We start from the raw sequence: 21,962 nt of genomic DNA, 5'->3' as shown, positions 1-21,962 counted from the left end.
TTTCGGGAAGCGGAGTTTGATCGGGAGATTATTCCATTACGCTGCATTATTGACGTCTGCAGTCAGGTGCTCTCATGTTCGCTCTGTTTACGTAGCTCTGTTAGCTCGGTAATTTAGACAATAGGCTGTTGACAGAGTAACGTTAACGTTTGGTTAAAAAGGTTAAAACAATAGTTGTGTAGTTGTGTCGAATTGTATGCACTTGTAGGAGTTATATGGTACGTTTAAGTTACTCTGTCTACTGCATATCCATAATTATTATAATGGATATAATTAAAGAATACTTACACTATAACGTAAATTAGAAGTGCAACGCAAAAAACTGGATTTTTACGCCTATTTTGAATTTTACTCGAATACAAATACAAATACTTTTCCCCCCTCAACAAATACAAATACAGATACAAATACCGGCTGCTTTGCTGCTTTGCACACCCCTAGAGGAGCGGTAGTCTGGAATTCGGGGACCTCCTCGGGGATTGGGGTCATGGGAACTGGAGGCACGGGGACTGAGGCCGAGGGAGCCAGGTCCGGGGGGACTGGAGCCGACGGGCGCAGCACGGGCGGAGCTGGGAGCACGGGCGGAGCAGCGGCAAGCAGAGCTGGGAGCCCAGGTGGAGCAGCAGGAATCATGGAGGGCGGCAACGCAGCCTCAGGAAGCGGTGCAGGAGCCGCCGAGCCAGGAACCACAGGCAGCGGCACAGAAGCCTCAGGGACTGCTGAGGGCTGAGCAGGCGGTGCAGGAACCATGGGGGATTGAGCAGGAGGCGCAGGGGCTTCAGGGAACTGAGCAGGAGGCACCGTGGGAACTGCCGACTCAGGGCCAGCAGGCGGTGCAGCCGGGGCCTTTGGTGACCCACGGGAACTGACCACTCAAGACCCTCGGAAGCAGCAGGAGGCGCAGGAACGATGGGGGACAGAACAGGAACCTCGGGGGGCGCTGCAGGCGGCACAGGTACCTCGGGCGATGAAGCAGGGGGTGCTGCAAGAGGCACGGGAACCACAGGGGGCAGAGTTGTGGTTCATGCCCCAGTACCGGGCGCCGTCCACTTCTGGAACCGGGGGACCCGCGGGAGGACCTGGCCCCTTTAAGGGCCAGGTGCATCCAGGTAAAGGGGCACGCTGCCGCTGTGGTGACTTCCGGAGTGAACACTGCAGGATTAAGCAGCCGGATGGGCAGCGCAGACTGAGACGGCCCCTATGAAGAGCTCCGTTGTCTTCTCGCGTCTTCGGTTCCCCCGCTTCCTTCGCTTCCTTCTCTTCCCTGCTGACTGGAGCACTTAGGAAGGATCAGACAGCGGACAAGAGAAAACTCCACTATCTAGGGCTACCTTCCGCAGGTTTGCCTCAGCCACCCTACTCCTGAGCTGTCGCAGATTCACCCGTACCTCATCAGCGAGGCATACATCCTCGAATGGGGGCGGACGTTCCAAAATATCCCCGGTGCGAGTAGCCAGGGCGAAAGCCACAGGGTCTGCCTGGACCTCGGGTTGCTGCAGCCAATAAATCCGTTCTGAATAATTATTTCCACAGAATTGCGCTGCTCTCAGATCCACTTCAAGATCCATTATGAACTGCGAACAATGAAATCAAATATTCATCCTGCTTGAACCTCTTGGCCCTGGTCATGGGCGATCGCGGTTGAAAGATTCATGTATCCAGTTTTTAAAAGTATTTACCATATATTAGTATTAATACCATATATTCATATTTAATGTATGATAGCTGTATTGGGGGTAGCATGGTGGTGCGGTAGTTAGCACTGTTGTCTCACCTGGGGGACCTGGTTTTGAGTTTCCGCCATGGGTCCATGTGTGTGGAGTTTGCATGTTCTTCCTGTGGTATTGTAGGGTTTCCTCCAAGCAATTCAGATATCCCCCACAGTCTAATAACATGTTGAGACTAATTGGACTTACCAAATTGTCCATAGGCGTGTGTGGGTAAATGGGGTATGATTGTGCCCTGTGATTGGTTGACTCCCTCTCCGAGGTTGTTCCCCGCCTTGCGCCTGCAGCCTCCGGGATAGGCTCCAGACCCCACACGACCCTGAATACAATAAGCGGTTTCAGAAAATGGATGGATAGCAATACCATGTAACGGGCAATAACAGAAGCCAAATTTTTACGCCTGTTTATTTTCTTTTGTGTTTGTCGATACGTTAATATGGTACATACAGACAGCAGCCTATTATTCTGATTACAAACATGCCCACAGCTCCACGGAATGCTATTCTCAGCTAAGTATAACCCAGATTTTTTTTTGAGAAAATTTTAGCAGAAAATATTGACCGATTTTCACGGACCTAGATCTAATAAACAACCTGTGAAGGATCTTCATCGGCACAGGGCAGGTAACACTGCCACCTGCTGCACAAAAATGGTACAGTATCACCGCAAGATCCGATGGCAGCAGGCTGATATGGGGACACTGGATAACCGAAACTGAATCCAGCATGACTTTGTAGTGTCTGTGCCTCTGTATTTACATGGAGTGACTGGGCCGACATAAAAAAGGAAAAGACAGCGTGACAGACGAGGAAGGTCGCTGTGTATAGTTTATCCTGGGATCAGAGTGGTACATGTGTAATGGGCCCAGGTGGGGCGGGATACCTGGGGGACAGGTGTGGGGGTGTGGGTACCTGGGAGACAGGTGTGCGGGTGTGGGGGGGGGGTACCTGGGAGACAGGTGAGCGGGTGTGGGGGGGGGGGGTACCTGGGAGACAGGTGTGCGGGTGTGGGGGGGATACCCGGGGACAGGTGTGCGGGTGTGGGGGGGGGGGGGGATACCCGGGGACAGGTGTGCAGGTGTGGGGGGGATACCCGGGGACAGGTGTGCAGGTGTGGGGGGGGATACCCGGGGACAGGTGTGCGGGTGTGGGGGGGGATACCCGGGGACAGGTGTGCGGGTGTGGGGGGGGGGGATACCCGGGGACAGGTGTGCGGGTGTGGGGGGGGATACCCGGGGACAGGTGTGCAGGTGTGGGGGGGGATACCCGGGGACAGGTGTGCGGGTGTGGGGGGGGATACCCGGGGACAGGTGTGCGGGTGTGGGGGGGGGGGGATACCCGGGGACAGGTGTGCGGGTGTGGGGGGGGATACCCGGGGACAGGTGTGCGGGTGTGGGGGGGGATACCCGGGGACAGGTGTGCAGATGGCTGATACTGAGGGCAGCACAATGAGGTATCCTGCCTGCCGTAATAAATGGCTTTCTGTCCTGCAGCTTGCTATAATTTCCCATCCGTTGATTTTGGAAGCAGCTGAGCTCCTTTCTTCATCAGCAGCCTTGCTGACAGAAAGCCTACTTTAAATACTGCCTGCTGTGCTTTGGATCAAAGTTCCTGTCAAAAGACATTTCTGCCAACGGAATTTACAGTGATATGTTAAATATATGGTCCGCATTTAATAAGAGAGCACTAGCACAAGGCTGCCAAGGTATTTTCTCCTTAATGAGTAGCACTATATGAATGTAGATCACTTCTAAAGCCAATAAATAATATAGCAGAATAAATATTTCACATTATCAATGAGATTCACGCAGATGTGAATTTAGACATATCCATCCATCCATCCATTTCCCATGAATTCTTATCCAGGACATTTTGATCATTTATAAATTTAGTAAAGAGGTTAGTGTGTTCATGGTCATTTGTTAGTGTGTTCATGGTCATCCTGCAGCCCAGCCTGAAAAGCATTGCATTTATAGATTGTCATTTCCCATCTACCCTGTGGCTTCTTCTTTGATCCCATACATTTGCTTTAATGGGTCCATCAAGCCTCAAGCTTGTGGGCGCTTTACTTATTAAAAAAATGTTCTGAGGGCAGAAGGAAAAAAATATTGGTTCAAAGAGATAGCCAATCAGGTGGTGGGTCCAAGCAACTAGAGGACTAGAGGAGGGCGGACCAAGACATCTGATTGGTTGGTCTCGTCTCCTCTGTTTGCTTGGACTCACCTCGTCTACAATCAATGTTTGTCAACCTGGTCCTCGGGGACCCTCAGGCGGTCCACATCCTTGCTGAATGACGAAGCAGCCCATAGCACCTGCAAGAAAAAAAATCTCTGACGCTGCAGTTCCTGTCCAGCTGGTGGAGCAGGCGGCCTCTGGCATCCATCCATTCATTTCCTTATTCAGCAAACAGGTGTCTTTCTTAAAGAACTGAATGTTCAGACTGGGGCAGGGGGGTGGAGGGTGCGGTGCTGATGCAAAGCCGCTCTAAGCAGGGTCTCGACGTCCACCTGCATCCACCCCAGTGAAGCAAACTATCAATAACGGTGTGTTCTTCTGATGCAAAGGCACACAGAGGCTGATTTGCTTGATTACCATACATCCATCTTCCAGCTGCTTATTCAGCATGGGGTTGCAAGGTGAACCATTACAGTGCAGCATCACTATCAAAACTGTCCCATTTAACGAAACTGGAATAAACGATTTCGGTTTGGCTTCATGCGGTCCTGAATATTCACGATAGTGAGCTGTTTAAATTCATGTCAATAAACCAATTAAACTGGGTACTCCATTTCCATGCATGCGTAAAGCAATTAAACGCAAACCGCACGGTTTTGCGGGGTGTTGCGTGAATAAGCTGTGTCACAGACTGGATGAGTTTTAAGCTGCACACTTTTTTTGTATTAAATCATTATGCAGGAAGTAACGTAAACACAGTACGCAGTGTTATCCCGGGTGCAGAATTTAAAAAGGTTAAACAACCTTCCTTCTCCAACAGCACTCTACAGATTTACAAACCTCATTTCCAGAAAGATTGGAAATTTTCTAAAATGCAGCACAAACAAAAATCTGTATCATGTTATGCAGGAATTTAACTGACAAAAGTACAACAAAGAAAAGATTGTATTTTGTAAATATAAACAAAGTTAGAATTTGCCGCAATACACTCAACAAAAGTTGGGACAGAAGGTAAAACAAGATGTGCAAGGAATATTCCAGTAAAACCGGTTTGGCAGATTCCATATTAAGCAGGCTTACTGGCAGCAAGTGAGGTCAAGGTCGCCAGCCCTCATGCATCTGGTGTGATACTCTAAGATGCTTTAAGATTCTCACGCTCACACAAGAAATCTATATTATTCCATTATAAATCTAAAATTAGCGAAAGTCTTGGAGTAGTTTGCAAACCCAAAAGACTATTTACAAGGTAATGTAACTGCTACAGTACATACGTGTAAACGCATATGCAGACTTGTCTTGAATTAAAAATCTCAGGCCAGCCAGCTGATGAAAGTTGGCGACCCTGTGAAGTATCATGATTGGGTGTAAAAGTAGCATCCATGAAGGTCAAGGTGGGAAACCACTGGTGAATGCATGTGATCTTTGAGCCCTCAGCCGGCACTGCCTAAGAAACTGTCACACTACTGTGACAAATATAGCCACCTGAAAAACATTGTCACTTAACACATTCTCTCGCTACAACCTGAAATTCTACTTGAAACTTTGTCACGCAAGGAAGAAGCCATACATTATTTCTATGCAGAAACACCAACAAGTTCTCTGTCTCGGACGGACCAAAAGACTGTGGATCAGCGTGCTGTGGTCAGATGAGTCCACAGTTTGTTTTCAGAAAAAAATGGGCCGACCATCCAGACTGATATCAGCAAAAGCCAGCATCTGTGATGGCATGGGGGTGCATCCGTGCCCATGGCATGGGAGAGTTGCATGTAGGTGAAGGTACCATTGACTCTCGGGCATATATTAGGATTTTAGGGAAACATACAGTACTGTGCAAAAATCATAATCAATCAAAAGAAATTTTTAAACCTGTTTTTCTGGGTATGCAGTTTTGATCAAAACAAAAAACAGAATTTAGCATTGAAACATATGAAAATTAAGAGTAATACAATAAACATTATTAAGAATTTCATCTTTTCTCCAAAAAGTTACTGATATCTAGTTGTATGGCTAGATGAACACCTCTTCAGCTCCCAAACCTCTCCTCATGGGCACCGCAGCTATTTCATGTATTTATTAAATTTCACCACCAGTTCACTTAGTTAATTAATTTAATTAGTTAGAACAAGTCGATAAGGTATTGATTAGCTGTGTGAGGTGTGCTAGTGGTTGAGTTAGAAAAAACATGGGTGTATGGATGGCTGTTGCAAATACTTGAGTGATAATGACAGACGTGTTGAAATATCTAAGTTCACACACTTTGACAGACATACTAACATAGTTTTCTCCAACATGAATGTCACATAAACATCATTTTCTTTGGCTGCCCAAGACTTTTGCACAGTACTATATGTTGCCATCAAAGCAACGTCAGCCAGCCAGCTGATGAAAGTTGGCGACCCTGTGAAGTATCATGATTGGGTGTAAAAGTAGCATCCATGAAGGTCAAGGTGGGAAACCACTGGTGAATGCATGTGATCTTTGAGCCCTCAGCCGGCACTGCCTAAGAAACTGTCACACTACTGTGACAAATATAGCCACCTGAAAAACATTGTCACTTAACACATTCTCTCGCTACAACCTGAAATCCTACTTGAAACTTTGTCACGCAAGGAAGAAGCCATACATTATTTCTATGCAGAAACACCAACAAGTTCTCTGTCTCGGACGGACCAAAAGACTGTGGATCAGCGTGCTGTGGTCAGATGAGTCCACAGTTTGTTTTCAGAAAAAAATGGGCCGACCATCCAGACTGATATCAGCAAAAGCCAGCATCTGTGATGGCATGGGGGTGCATCCGTGCCCATGGCATGGGAGAGTTGCATGTAGGTGAAGGTACCATTGACTCTCGGGCATATATTAGGATTTTAGGGAAACATACAGTACTGTGCAAAAATCATAATCAATCAAAAGAAATTTTTAAACCTGTTTTTCTGGGTATGCAGTTTTGATCAAAACAAAAAACAGAATTTAGCATTGAAACATATGAAAATTAAGAGTAATACAATAAACATTATTAAGAATTTCATCTTTTCTCCAAAAAGTTACTGATATCTAGTTGTATGGCTAGATGAACACCTCTTCAGCTCCCAAACCTCTCCTCATGGGCACCGCAGCTATTTCATGTATTTATTAAATTTCACCACCAGTTCACTTAGTTAATTAATTTAATTAGTTAGAACAAGTCGATAAGGTATTGATTAGCTGTGTGAGGTGTGCTAGTGGTTGAGTTAGAAAAAACATGGGTGTATGGATGGCTGTTGCAAATACTTGAGTGATAATGGCTTTATTATATGTTGCCATCAAAGCAACGTCTCTTCCCAGGACGTCCATACTTAACTTCAGCAGGACAATGCCAGACCAGATTCTGCACAGGCTACAGCAGTGTGGCGTCATAGACACAACGCGTGTACCTGACTGACCTGCTGCTAGTCCAGATGTTTGCCAGAACATTACCTAGCATCAGCAAAGCTATCGACCATAAGCGTATCATTTTTGGTATTTTCATGTTCTTTATTTGCTTAACATAATTCCTTTAAGCATCGACGGTTCTGCAGGTGACTCCGCCCAGTGACATCTCCGAGGTTTGCTTCGGCTTTGTGTGACATCCACCAGAAGCAATCAACAATCTTATCCAGAAAGGGCCGGGGGTTGTTTGCGGGTTTTCACTGCAGCTCCTTAATTGGATTACCAATTTGAGGACTGATTGGCTGAAGAGTCCTCACACCTGGGTTGGAACAGCTGACCTAAAGGTTGTCCCAAAAACCTGCATACACACCGGCCCTTTCTGGATAAGATTGCCCACCCCTGCTATATGGCGTTGTGTCATGTGACACATCCACAGACTGCCACACAGCTGCCAAAGATATTCAATGGCGATGGCGAGGCGAATGCCGTCTGACGAGCAGCATTGATGAGTTTTCTGGATGGGAGGCCAGAGCACTTGTTAGAGTGACTCATCGAAGATCAGCTGTGCTAATTTGGCGAGAGTCGTGAAGGATTAGCGTTTGAACAATGATCAAGCCAGTTGCTTTCACACACGCTTGATTGATTTAGCGTGACTGTCAATGTGGGGCACGTGTCTTTACCAGCGCCATGTGACACATTTGTTGTTTGAAAAACGAGGCAACACCAAAAAAAAAGCTCAGACTTCCTTCCAGGGATGAAGAAACAGTGACAAAGTGAGCCACATGCCACGCCTGTCAACAGCTGCCTCCATGAAAACACAATTTTTCAGACCCCTCTCCTGCCGACCCAACTCTCCATCTGCTCCTCACTCCACTTCCCACCCCCCCCCTAAAAACCCAAGCAACCAACCCTTGTATATCTTATGAGGTTATCCTATTAAACACCATTGTGTGAATCTGGTCAGTGTGACAACACTGAAAATCTGCAGCTGCTTCTCTCTCTTCCAGATATGTCCCCATGGACAGATTGAGGCCAATATGAGTTTCCATGATGTGTGACACAAAGGGACAGCACTTGATATCCATAGAATGCACATCTTACATTCAGTCGGGCTACATCTGTGTGACCTGGCACCATTTCGAGGGCGTTTTTGATGGTGATGAAATAATGAGTGGTTTTTGACATTGACTCTTACGTATTTTATTTTACTTGGTAACATTTTGTGATTTCATTCCCATTATTTTCGCTACAGGTGCACTGGACTGCTCACTTGTGTAGTGACACCCAGCACAAGGAATTAAAGTACTCAATAAGTAAAGAATATATAGGCAAAGGAACATGTAACAGTACAGAAAAGATTATTTATGCGCAGACACATTACTTTTTCATCTCAGATCAAGGGATTTGAGGGATGGTGGAGCACCGTTATCACCCCATTTTTACTCTGTGTCGTTGGGAATGTTCCGGCACATTCCGATTGAGCACCTTCATTGCCATCGCGCTCTATGCTCTTACCTTCTCTCCAGTCCAATCGTCTGCCAAAACTCCCACACCAGTGTCTGGGAGACTTCAACGCGTAAAACTCCTGTGGTGGCTTTACAAGCAAGTCTCCGAAAACACAGGTGTCTATGCATATTCATGCAGTGTGAGTCCCTTATTCCTACGGTGCTGATTATGTTTGCGGTTTGCCCTTAATATGCAGATCACCGTGATGAAGACCAATCATACAGGATCACCGCCAGCACACCCATGAATAGTCATGATTACTGAGGCAGGGAGCAGGGGGCAACAACAATAATTGCCACTTTCTGTGTACTCTGAGCGGGGTCTGTCTCACTGGAATGAAGTTATTAGGAATCCTGCAAACGTTTCTGTGGAATGGATTAGCCAATAGGAAAATGAAAAGAATAGTACAGTACAGGGGGAGATCTTTTCTGGAGTCCAAGAATATTGCACACCAACCTCTGTCATCTGCGGTTTCTCCTTAGTGTTTTGTACTGATGCACAAAATGACGTTTCATGAACCATTTGCTATATTATTGCATCCCACTAGATGGGGCTCTTGGTTTGCTTTGGGACATGCTTTGAGCCCTCTTTTGTATGGAGAGCTCCATCTAGTGGGGACAAATTATACAGCAAATGGTTCAAGAAGCGTCATTTTGGCCATGACTATAGTTTTCTCTGGAGATCCAGGACCAAGTTCTGGTCCAGCCAGACACATCAGATATGAGGTGGGCAAGGGGCACAGCAGCAATGATGAAACCCACTGCCTCATTCAGAGCTACAGACTTTGGAATGGCAGCCACGGTAAGGGACCTTGTTACTTCGGTATCAAACATACCACAAATGAGTATTAGATGGGACTTAATAAGGCTATGGGATCAGCTGAACCGCAACAGGACACAACTCTGTTTTTTGTTTCTGCAGCATTACAGATCCCTTGCTTAATCCATTGCAAATGAGTAATTCTAACCAATGAAGAGTGGATTAACGGAACAGCATGCAACAGTCCCACCCGGCGCAGGTCTGTGCCTAAAATTCCATCTGGGTCAGTCTCCTGGAAATGGATTCTCATGAATGTTCTGGTTTTCGGACAGGCACTCAGTCAGAGGTGACACTCGGAGTCTCTCCGGGAGCGTCCTATGAGGAAGTGTGAGCAGGACGTTTCTGAGATTATGTATTATCTAGTCTCTACCCAGTGTGTGTGGAGTCCTGCAGTCCAAAGATATGCAGTTGGAAATTTACAGATGGCTTTTACTTGAGCTGTGTACGAATGAGTGTGTGTATATGAATGCCATAGATGGGCATCCCATCCCCCAGCCTTGTACCCAGTGCTGCCTGTGATAGGCTGCAGGACCCCATGTGACCTTTACCAGGATAACAGGTTGGAAGGTAGATATTCAGCAATGATGATACACACTCTATCCCAGGCTCAGGATGGTCCATAAACACCGCACACCATTAGAGACCAGAAACTTAACAAACAGCAGCAGTCAGACTGGTTAAATGTGGATACTGTTTATTTATCCATAAGGTAATTCTTAGGTCAGTAAGAAAACACATTTTAGAATTTTAACAATAACCGTCGGTGTAATTCCAGAAGCGTTGTGGGGAAACGTGATAAAGGACATGGACCAGTACTGGAAAATTCCGCTTTCAAGATGACAGCCAAATCACATTAAAAGTGTTGGATTTTTTTTATTGTCTTAAATTACCCTAAATACAAAAGCAAACATGGCAATAGAAAGAATCAGCGTTTATCGCGCTCTGCCAGAAGAGGCCTGGACTGACGGTGTTTAACAAGACAGTCAGAGTCAGCCCAGAAGGAGCAGAAGCATCTCCATCCTGCGGCCGCCTAAATCGGAACTTACCCTACAGGATGCCTTTCATTTTCACTATCAATTCTTCATTCTTGGAGGTTCTTAGTTTATACACAAAAAATACATGTAAACGAAAATATACAAGTGGTGCAAAAGTCAAATATAGTTGACCCTTGTGGTAAACATTCGTAAGCACTTACCTGCCGGGAAGGGGGGGGTTCATTCACCCAGGGGTTTGGGATAAAGGTTGCAGTTACGTTAATTAGGTGAAGTTCTACAGTACAAATTACAGCACACATTGGCAGTCAAGTCGCTCCAGATGTCACTTTAACTTCAAAGTTCTTGTTTTGTATTGGTGGCCGAGTTTAGTCTTTTCTCTTTTGCGCTCACCTCTTGTAAACTGGGCATCAGGGTGTTTTTTGTTTGAAACACTAGCGACGCACCTTCTGACTGCTGTCCTGTTCGCTGCTCTCCGAAACCTTCCTGGGCCCTGCACTCCCCCTGCTGGAGAGAGGATGCAAAGGCACAGAGTGTGGCTTCTCAACTCACAAGGGCTACTGCACAGATAGGTGTAGCTGGTGATCACATGACTGCAGTCACCTGACCCTGCCTCTTGCGTGTGTTTTCTACATGTAAATGTGATTTCTACATTTACAGCTGTCGTTTGAGGTCTGCAGTAGCATTTCTTTCTATAATGGGGATTAGCTAATATCACTTTTTCTAACACAGGAACTTTCTTTACCTGCTCCCACCCTGCATAAATTATCCCCACACAGTAACGACAGCAATCCCAGGGTGCTCTCTGCCTGCCAGCCTCAGAGAGAGCAGCTTGGCTCAGTACCTGTGGGAAGATCAGTGTCACATGACCCCGGAGGGTTAGAGGGAGCCCCTCCTCACAGCTACATCACATGACCCAGGAGCAGCAGAGAGAGCCACTCTTCTATTGTTAAGAATGCCAATCCAGATTTGGTTGTACTGATTTCAATCTGCCTGTGGTTTAATTAATCTCAGTTGTTTTGCTAGAATAACCACCCAATCCCCTTATTATTAGGCACGTTATTGGTTAATTTTGCTGTCAATCAGGAATCCTCCAATTCCTGTTCATCAAGATGTGCCCGCCCCTAATGGGTGTAATAAGACATCACTTCCTTGTTCTAATCACACAAGACCGTCACCTCAGCACCGGTGTCTGAGATCCGATTATCAGATTCCTAAATTCTGCACAGCTCTGTTCTCGACATTTCCTTTAAACTGTCTTCGCAGTCACACAAACACTGCAGGCAAATTTCACAGTCCATTTTCACATACACTGGTGTGAAAACAACACACTCATTTTATAGGCACCACGGAAATAGCTCAAAAAGAATTAGCAACATGGTTTGGCACATCATTGGGTGAGAATATTAATAAAAATAGTTAACAGGTGTGGCTTCATCTTAAAAATGCACATGGCCTTTGTTTTGACAGCCATGAGCTGGTTACATTAAACACAGCTAATGTAATTAGCTGGGGGAAAATAAATAAAAAAAAAAAATATATATATATATATATATATATATATATATATATATATATATATATATATATATATATATATATATATATATATATATATATATATATATATATATATATATATATATATATATATATATATATATATATATATATATAAATAAAATATATAGATATATAAATAAAATATATAGACAGACAATGTGATGTGAGCATGTAATCATCATCCACTCATTTCGATCATCCAGTGCCCCTTATCAAGAAGGAAGGTAGCGCCCTCTAATGGTGCAATTTCTCAGTTTAAATCTCACCAGGAATATAATGGCCATAAAGTTTCACTTGTACCACCTGTTCTTTCTGCTGTGTCAATTCCCAGTTGAGTAGCAGTGCAAGTAATTCTGTTACGCCCTCTAGTGGCAATAAAATAAAACCTCTCAGGAGCACCCCTGACCAAACGCAAGCATAATTTTCTTGCGCATTTGAGCCGCCTTTGTTCACTGCAGCACAGGCACATAGAGCGGAGCCCCCAGAGGCACTCAGGAAATGAAACAATCAAATGTCTGGCTTTCTTAGAGCGTTCTGGACAAATAAGCACTTCCTTCCAAGTGCCCTACTGGGCCTGTGTCGACCCCCACAAGAAGGGCAGGTCTTGTTTGACAGTGGCGCCAAGACTTTCTAAGGAATGCCCCCTTTGGGGTAGGTTAAACGCCCAGAGCTGGCACACGATCCTTAACTCCTTGCACGAGTTCACGCTGGAATCGTGGAAAGTTCACGGGCTCTTTTTCTCCATCCCACAAACGCTCTGCAGAGAAAGTGAGCGTTGGCCGTTTAAGTAACCAAGAAAGACACAACAGAGTGTTTTGTTACCGTCTCGTCATGGAGGGGAAACGCCCGTCAGAAGGCTCGTGTCACTGTTTGCGTTTTAACTCTGTTTTCACAGTGCTCCCCCTTGAGAGGCACCCATCGGTGTCGAAAACTGACAGCCTCCACCGCTTCGTTCCTCAAAAGCCGCCGGAGATTCTTCTCGCTGCTCCAATAAGGGTACGGCTGGGGTTGAAGGCGGGGCTGTTCTTTTGGGGAGGGGTTTCATTTTAGGGTCACCGTGGAGACCTGGGTGAGAGGGGTAACAATCGCAGCGCGTGGCCCAGTTCGGTTTCCTCTGCCAGCTGCCGCCAAAGTCGTCTTTCCGGGCCAGAGAGAGCAAACACCCTGCTCCCAGCCTCTGGCACTGCTACAGCTGAGAGTGTAGGATGTTTACAGTCTCTGGGTCCTGGGGTTCTGCTCCGAAAGACAGCCACCAGCCCTGAGATTCGAGGCTTGCTTGGAACGGGGACTAATATTAAAGAGTTTGCCCGAGGCGTTGGATTCCGCCCGGAGGTGATCCAAGAGAATGACACCACCCAGTGGTTGGCCAGAGATGGAACGGCTTCTGCGGGTGCATTACTGGGATATGCAGGTAACATCCAGCCCAATAACATGGACCATTGTGGGGAGGTACACAAGCATGGTCTTATTACGGCTAGCAGATTCTCTCACCAGTAGCACCCCCTGCTGGCCAGATAGGAGAGCTACCCTGCATCTAACGATTGTTTATTTACTGTATGAGACAAACAAACAGTGTGGTGATGGCTCTGAGGGTCCTGGGAGGCTGGGTCGGTGGTGGGGGGTCTTGTTGAATCCCCCAAACAAACGTCATCAGTCCCCCCTCAGAGGATGTGGCCCCTCCCTATCAGCGGGAGCCATCCTGAATGGGGGACATTTCACATCCTCCCGTTTCCTCTGTCAGACAGCAGCCCTGCCTGCTCTCTTTAATGACCCCCAAAGACAAAGAGAGGCTGGAGCAGTGGGAGGTGGGGGTTCTGACACTGTGGCCATAACACCCCCCCACAGCCACGTCACACCATCACCCTCGGGGCCACAGAAATGACTCTGTACAGGTTATCAGCACACTGTATCGACACTGCATCTACACTGTCATGCCGTTACACTATCACAATCAGTCACTTCATGATTATTGATATTATTATTAATAATAATATTATTATTATTATTATTATTATTATTATTATTAATGGTGCAATATTGAGACCTCTGCGTTAGCAGCTCAGCTGGTATTTCTACAGAGGCAGAAACATGGCAGGTGAGAAGGCAAAAGCATAGGTCACGGTGGGGGGGGCAGGACAGGGGGCCTCAGGATGGGGGTACTCAAGATGAGGAGCCTCAGGAGAGTCCTCTGCTCACCCCAAGCCTGCCCCCCCCTTGCTCGGCCACACCATATCAATTTGCCCTGACACAGGGCTCAGATGCTGCCTGCAAACTACTCATGGGGGAGGACCTGGCCACTGGGGGGGGGGGGCTGCTAGAGTGGACACAGTGACCCTCAGAGTGCAAAATAAACCAACTGGGACGCACTGAGCCACAGGCCCTGCCCCCTATGCCATACATTGGGTGGTCGCCTACATGTAGTCATGTGACCACAACCACCTTGTTAGGAACTGTCCAGAGTCCTGAAGCAGAATCAAACTTATTCGCCAAGGATATTTGTTATGGCGAGTTGGCTATAATTGATGCACGGAACGAATAAATGCGATAAATGGGGTTACACATCCCCCCGTACAGCTCTCTGTCTGATGTGCATCAGAAAATACACTGTGAAGTGTGCAATAGAAGCCGGTCCATTTGTAGTGGTTAGAGTGACTGCTGCCCAGGCAAGCTCCGATTAATGACAGCTGCACCATGTGGAAAAAAGCTGAGTGAGTGCTGAGCTGATTGCAGCCGTATGGTCCGAAAGCATTTCTCAGACCTCTGGGACAGGTGGTGTCTGGGATGAGAAAGACCAGCTTTGATTTTCCCAGCATGCCTTTTGACCCTGGATTCAGTCAGTTCCTGGACTAAAGCAAAGCTGCGGCCAATAAACTCGTCTCTGGGCTAGGCAAAAGGTCACAGTCTGCCTCGGGATTGGACAGGATGTTCGTCAGTGAGCCGCTCAGCAGCCACGGCAACCGGATCCACGGCAACTGCAGTCAAACACTCTGGTTCATGTACACTTTGTTTGTTATGGTTCGTGTCAGTATAAAACACTGCTCTTCTGATCAGCTCCGGAACACAAAAGGGAGTGGAGAACGTTAGCGCCACGCTAATCTGTCTCACAGCCCTCATGCCCCAGTGAGAAAGTCCTCCATCTCTCCTAGATACTCCTAACTGGAGAGAAACGCTTTCCCACATGGCCGAAGGCCTGCTGCTCCCTAGCGCCCCCTGCCTTACCATTCAAAGTCAGCAGCCAGAAGTTTCAGCAAAGACTGGCATGTCACTGGGTGGATATTAATACTTAATACCAACGTCAGTCTTTGCCCGAGAAAGACAGAAAGAAATGAAAAACAAGTACATCAATGCCATTTCGGGAGTGTCCCGTTCAGATGGGAGCATCGGTATCCAGGGTGCGATTCCTCCAAGAGCCACTGAACATTCAAAAAAATGACTGTTTCTTCTGTGCCGCACGCAGACTCCGCCAAGTTCTCCCTTTCTCTCGTCCTACTTCATCCCCTGGCCATCAAAGACGATGACCGTGGTGAAGTTTCTGCCCCCGCTGCTTGGAGGCCCCGTGTATAACACAGCTGGTGGAGGGTAAACCACCGTTAAAGAGTGAGCTACGTAGCAAACAGTTAAGTAAATGGGTGTGGGGGGGGGGGGGCAGGCTCGACGGCAACAGCAGCGGGCGGCTGCAAACATCCGACTGAAAGCCCCCTCTTCTACACCAGCTTCCAGTCAAGGATGTTTACAGCTGCCCGTACTGCCAGAGCGCCCCCTGGAGGAGGCCTCCGGCGTGCAGGTCCCACGTCCCCCATCTGAGGGAGTCACACGCCTCCCAAAAGTGTTCCCACTACCCAGGGTGGCTTTGCAGCTCACCTCCATGTTTACAACAATAACACCGGCCAGTGTAAAGCGTACACAGTGTAAAGCGTACACAGGCACTGTTTTACCCTGACACATCCCCCACCCCCCCCACCACAGAAGGAGCCTGACAAACACACGGGCCCATCTGCTGTAACCCCCCCACCTCCGCTCATGAGACTCGGCGCTATTGTTTATCCTAAAAAACCGCCGCGTGGCATAAAAATCGGCAGGTGCTGAGACCGCATTTCATGCGCTTACACCCCTACCGCAGCTGACCATGCATGCAAACACACACACACACACACACACACACACACACACACACACACACACACACACACACACACCCCGCAGGGACGTGTGGCCCATCACCATGTGGGTCAGGGGGCCAACTCAGCAGTCATTCCCACAGAGTACACCCTCCGCCGCTCTACAGCTTTCCAAGCCCCCTTTCTCCCATTACTATGGTAGGCTGGTGCACAAAACCACTAGACTGAGAGTTCGAAGCCCAACTCAAAAATGAGGCCAGATGCGAGACCTCGGAGTTACCCAAAGGGGCAATGTAGCAACAGCATGTAGTAACGCCATGGCCTGTAGCGATCGACCAGTAGGTGGCGCTGCCACCTCCGCTATGCTACACCCCACATCTCCACCACCAACATGCAATCCGCTGGGCGGCTGATTGCTGGATCAGAGTGGGTCCTCCAGCTTCCACACTGGCCTCGCGTGTAATCCCCGACGTGTAATAATCTAATTATAACAGGGACTCCCAGCCATCGCCATGCATATATTCCCAGTTCCGCACTTTTCCAATTCCCAGGCTCTATATCTATATCTATATATGTTTTTTAAGCCTTGGTCAGGTCACAGAGGGGGGAGAGCTCGGGGGGGGTAACAAAGCAAACTTTATCAGATCACGGCAATTCTGCATTCCACGAATACTCAGCCCTCGGCAACCATATAGCTCGGCAAAGCGACAGAGGGAGGGGCGAGCTAAGCCATCCCAGGGCGCCCGCTCAGGCTTGACAGCCAGCCCGTTATTAATACACAAATACCTAGAAACGGCAGCGCTGGCGGCATGTTTGCACAGAATATTTCATCAATGCCAAGGTGCCACTTGAAAGCCCCTTATTCACAGTGAGATTCCTGCAAGCCTGACAATCCTGGAAAGAAAAAAACAGAAATACATAGAAAAAAGTTTACCTAAGATTGTTTTGTAGGTGCAGCACTGACTGAAATGTGTCGGAAGTAATGTCTGAGAAGTCAGATTTTACAGTCAACATAAAGGTTAAACTACAAAGCGATCAGGTTGCTTTTTTTTTTTTTATTAGATTATATGTATTAAATGACTGTACCGCACAAAGCACTGCCTCATATTCTCTAAACGCCTCAAAGTCACTGCAAGGTCAAAGATCCTAATGGCCAAACAGAAGCATTCCTTCACAAGAGACCGGGGCAAAATAATAAGTTTGGAAAACAATGCAATGAAACACTTGACCCTACACAATCTTATAAGACGTAAACAACAGCCTCAGAGCTGATTAAAATTCATGGTGCCATCATTTGGGACTTCCAGACTGTTTGATTCCTTTGCTCTGAACAATAAGGAGGGGGCTCCGGTCAAAGGGTATCCTCCCCGAAATTACACCAGAGGGGCCCTTCTCACGTCTGCAGCGCCCCCCACAGCTAAATCTCCAGGGCTGACTGCAACATCCCATACCTCATACACAGGTTCATTCAGCACCTCACAATCGTCGCGCATTCATCCCGAGGAATTAATACTGCCACAGAGGCCAAACGAAACCTAATCAGGCCGGTCCATACCAACCACATTAAGTCCTGAATCTTCCTTATCTTGGCTTCCATTCGAATGCGTTTTTACCACAGATTAACGCGGTCCTTTGAAATTCACAAAGGCACCCAATTCACCTGGCTTCAAAAAATTTTAAAAAAGATACATGATCTCGAACTCCCCCCCCCCCCCAAAAAAAAACTATCAAGATTTCTATACAAAAACACAGACACATATTAATAAATTCTGACACTGCACTGTAACTGTACTAATTTCTTTACATCTACAGTAACCAGAGCTCAAAGTGATTGAACATAATGTCAAGAATTGCTCGGCTCTTCATTAAGTCTTGCGAGCATGAACTACGAATCTGAACACAACCATTTTGTCCACTTAGCAGAACGCAAGCCACTCTGGGCCATCAGGCCATCCACAGGGGTTACTGAGTAGCTCATAACCTTCACAGCTAATGTTTGTCCTCAATCCACAGGAGTTTGTTTAGCAGAAGCTAAACTATGCAGTCACATGTGTTTCCACTCTTTATCAGATAGGACAAGCCCCCCCCCCCCACCACCACACCCCACCCACTAGCCCCCAAAAGGAAACGTTTCCATTCCAGCCCTCCCTCCCCCCCGCGACTTCTCCAGGAATCCCAAAGAAGCTGGCGGCGGTGTGCCCGGGTGAGCTGGAAAACCCAGTGACCTTGGCTAAGGACAAACCACGGGCACCCGGGCAAGAGTTAAACCAGCGGTCATATTCGCGGACACGCTCTAAATGTGGCCACAGCGCCGGTGAGCCGTGACTGCAGACTACTGATTAACGCCGCTAACTACCAAAGGTCAAGCGGGTGTCAAATATTTGCCAGGGCACATATCATTAAAAAAGACCACATCTGGGGTCCAAAACACTGTAAACTATTTCTCTCTTCGGTTTCTAAGGTAACAGCAGCTGTTTTACAGCTGCACACGCATGTGAACGCAGGCCGCACAGGTGCAGTGCATGTGGCTGCATGAGCATGAAATGGTGAGAGATCCCCGCATTCGAGACACACTTGGAGTCACAGGACAGATTTTATGTAGACGACGTGCTCTGGGCCTGCTGAGCACAGCTGAAGATCACAGCGCATCCGGACTAAAATGACATGCATTTCCTCAATCTGAATGTCTACCATTTCCTAAGACTGAAAAAAACTACTTTCAAGGATTCAAAGCAGTCTGCAACAATAACAATACGCACTGTAGCTCATGACTATCAACTGCAGTACATAATATATCGATAAAAGGTAAAACTTCAGATGCAGGCATGCATATATTACAGCAGAATTATGCACTTCTGAATTACATAAATACGTAAAACTATGCATAAACAAAGTAATCTATTTTAACGGTGCAGACAGGAAGGCGTCACTCTACAACGTCTAGTTGTCAAAAAGACAAACTTGTTTCGGACACACAGCCAGGCCGGCGAATCCCTTTGATTCCGATTCACCGGCGGATCCCTTTTATTTATTTGCAGCGGCAGATCCCCTTGGTTTCATCGCAGAGACGTCGGCTTTTTCTTTCACGTTAATAACGCAAACCATCATTTTTATTTTTAATTTTTATTGATCTATTTGTGTTTCTTCGGAAAACTGAGTATTATCCAAACAGCAATTTAAATCAGTGAGGCGTTATAATGAGAAACGGTTATTTTTATTATTTTATTTTGACAGATAAGATAAACAAGGAGGTTATGTAATGACAGGATACTAAATTTACTACAGTTACGCCCCCATGAATAATCATTTTAAGCGTTTTTATCAGGACGGAAAACTTTTTTGCTGCTTTATTTCTGACTTTCAGTCATTATAACACGGCGCCTACACACTTACCGGAGCTCGGATCAGAAGTGAAGGGTAAACCGGGTGACCCTTTCTGCGCCGCGAGCGGATCAACTTTCGGCCATTGGCGGCGACCCGCGTCGGACTCCCCGGCTCTTCGCCCGGCGCCTCTCCGCCGCTCACACTGTTGCATTACTGGCGGACGCCGCTCTAATTTGGGCTTCACCGCCCTCTTTGTCGCCGTTTACCGTGGTTCCGGCGCCGGTGACCAAGGAGCCCGCAACAGCGGCTTCAAAGAGACCATTGCACGGGACAACAAATCACTAGATAAAACTGAATTAAAATAAAAGCAGTGCGACGCGACGTGGGCACCCGAACGATACTCGGCAAAACTAGAAATAGCCCAAGTTTTAAGGTTAGGGCGGCCGGTGTAGGACGCGAGTGCCCCGGCTACTGCAGGTCCTTCCCCGCTCCCCGTCATCCTCAGCCGGCGGTCCGTCACTCCTTACTTCTTCTATGAAGCTCCCTTCAGGCCGGCCGGCCCCTTTCTGGCAGCGCTACAGCGCACTGGCCAATAGGCGAGCGGGAAGCGCGCATCAATGGGGGAGCGCGTACGCGCTTACGGGTACGAGCGCGCCGCTCACGAGCTGACCTCCACCCTCTGGCCGCTCGCTTAACCCCTGCTCTGGACAAATGCTGTGCGGCGTCCCGAATTAGGTTGCATGGCCAGGCCGTGCCATTATCGTTCCCGAAGACGTCTGGCTAAAGAGGAAATACGCTGTGTTTGTAATCAGTGTATACCAGCAGTACGACTGCGCGTGAGAGTTATGATTTTCTGAAACAAATGCCTTGTCACTGTGCAATGAACGGTATAAGTACAGCTCAAACAACCCTCAAAAATGAAGATCGTACATTTCTAGTGCCTACACTAGAGGGCACAATGAACTCAGACGAAAAAGCTTTTTAAAGGTTGGAAGGTTGCAAGTGCCCTTACCGCGGCTGTTACGACGAAAATGCATGTATATTGTGGGGATTACCCACATGCGTTTATATATACGCATATTTTCCCCATACCTTTACTACCGTAATACCAACAAGAAGCATGGAAAAGTGCCAATGGCCCCTTTAACAGCACAGAGCTGGGATATATTAGCATGCCCACTTCATTCAGTCACTATGGCACTTCTTGGCGTTCCTGAATAAATGGAGCGTGCTCAGATACCAGGTGTTACGATGTGCTGCATTGGTCTGGCCCCTGGATCGTGTGTCACGCAGACCTTGACCTGTGTTCAGAGCGATGCGGTGGGCGTGGCTTCGAGGCCGTTTGGTGCCCGCTGAGACAGCCTCCCCCCGGGGTCGGAGGTAAAGGTCTCTGGCTGGATTCCACCTGCCGTCTATAAGATGAAGGGCTGCATCGTATCTGATCCCAAAGCCCTGCTCACAGGGAAAACCAAACGAGAAATAACATCACGCCAGGAGGAGCCGTTTGGCCAGGCATGCCAGTCATAGCATAGGTAGGGGTCTGGAGAGCCAGCCTGCACATACCCCAGAGCCAAGCACAGTCTAGGGGGCACGGCGGCCATTTGAGATGCGGAAGTGCAGTAGCTGGCTGTCAGGCAGGATGGCACTATGAGTCATATATGAATGAAGGGAGTCACACTGTTAGAAGGGAGACAGCATGTTTGCATACACACTGAAGGTACAGTGACAATATGTGGTTCAACAATCCAAATCTTTACTAATTTTGAAATAAATACACATACTTTGGGTGTCTGCTGTCAAATTTCCCAGTTAATGAAATGCAAAGTCTGATAGCAAAACTTTGAAACATTCCTGAGATTTTACAGTCCATGGATCAGCACAAAGCTCTGATTATATTCAGAATAATTGATGTTTAATTTTATGATTAATTTTTTTATGTTTTTGGTTCTACGTCACTGTCTCTTGCAGTGTGGGTCAGATGGTCTCCTTCAGGTCCTCTTGGGTTTGCCAGGGCAGCAGTGATTGATGACTATACAGGGCCAAATGACATTTTTATGGGGAGGCAGTCATGTGATGCCGTTCATCCAATGGGATGTGAGCGCTCTTCGCCGTCACCAACAGCCGCAGGAGATGGCCTCAGGTTGCTGTGGAGCAGGGTGTTCGTGACGCCCCAGGGTAACCTATGCTTTGTATCCAGGCCCAGCTGTGTGGAGGATACACACAGTGAACCCACATGTTCACTGTTGCTAGTAAACGTGTTACATATAAATACGCTTATGTGTTTATATTTGAAGATCAGTCTATGCAACGGCTCTCACGTGCAGCTAGGGGCGC

At 47.4% G+C, this 21,962-nt stretch overlaps 1 long non-coding RNA gene across 1 annotated transcript; it reads right to left on the bottom strand.

Annotated features, from left to right (window-relative positions):
* Positions 1-10,308: 10,308 nt before the first annotated feature.
* Positions 10,309-20,197, bottom strand: LOC111836426 (uncharacterized). Its single transcript, XR_002836428.2, has 2 exons — positions 19,698-20,197; positions 10,309-11,130 (listed from the first exon to the last, which is right to left on the bottom strand). It is a non-coding gene; the product is annotated as an uncharacterized lncRNA (long non-coding RNA).
* Between the last annotated feature and the right edge of the window lie 1,765 nt (positions 20,198-21,962).

The sequence above is a fragment of the Paramormyrops kingsleyae genome, chromosome 20 (genome assembly GCF_048594095.1).
Source record: "Paramormyrops kingsleyae isolate MSU_618 chromosome 20, PKINGS_0.4, whole genome shotgun sequence".
NCBI classification, from domain to species: Eukaryota; Metazoa; Chordata; class Actinopteri; order Osteoglossiformes; family Mormyridae; genus Paramormyrops; species Paramormyrops kingsleyae.
The sequence above is the reverse complement of the archived record's forward strand: the minus strand, read 5'-3'. Positions and strand labels throughout refer to the sequence as shown.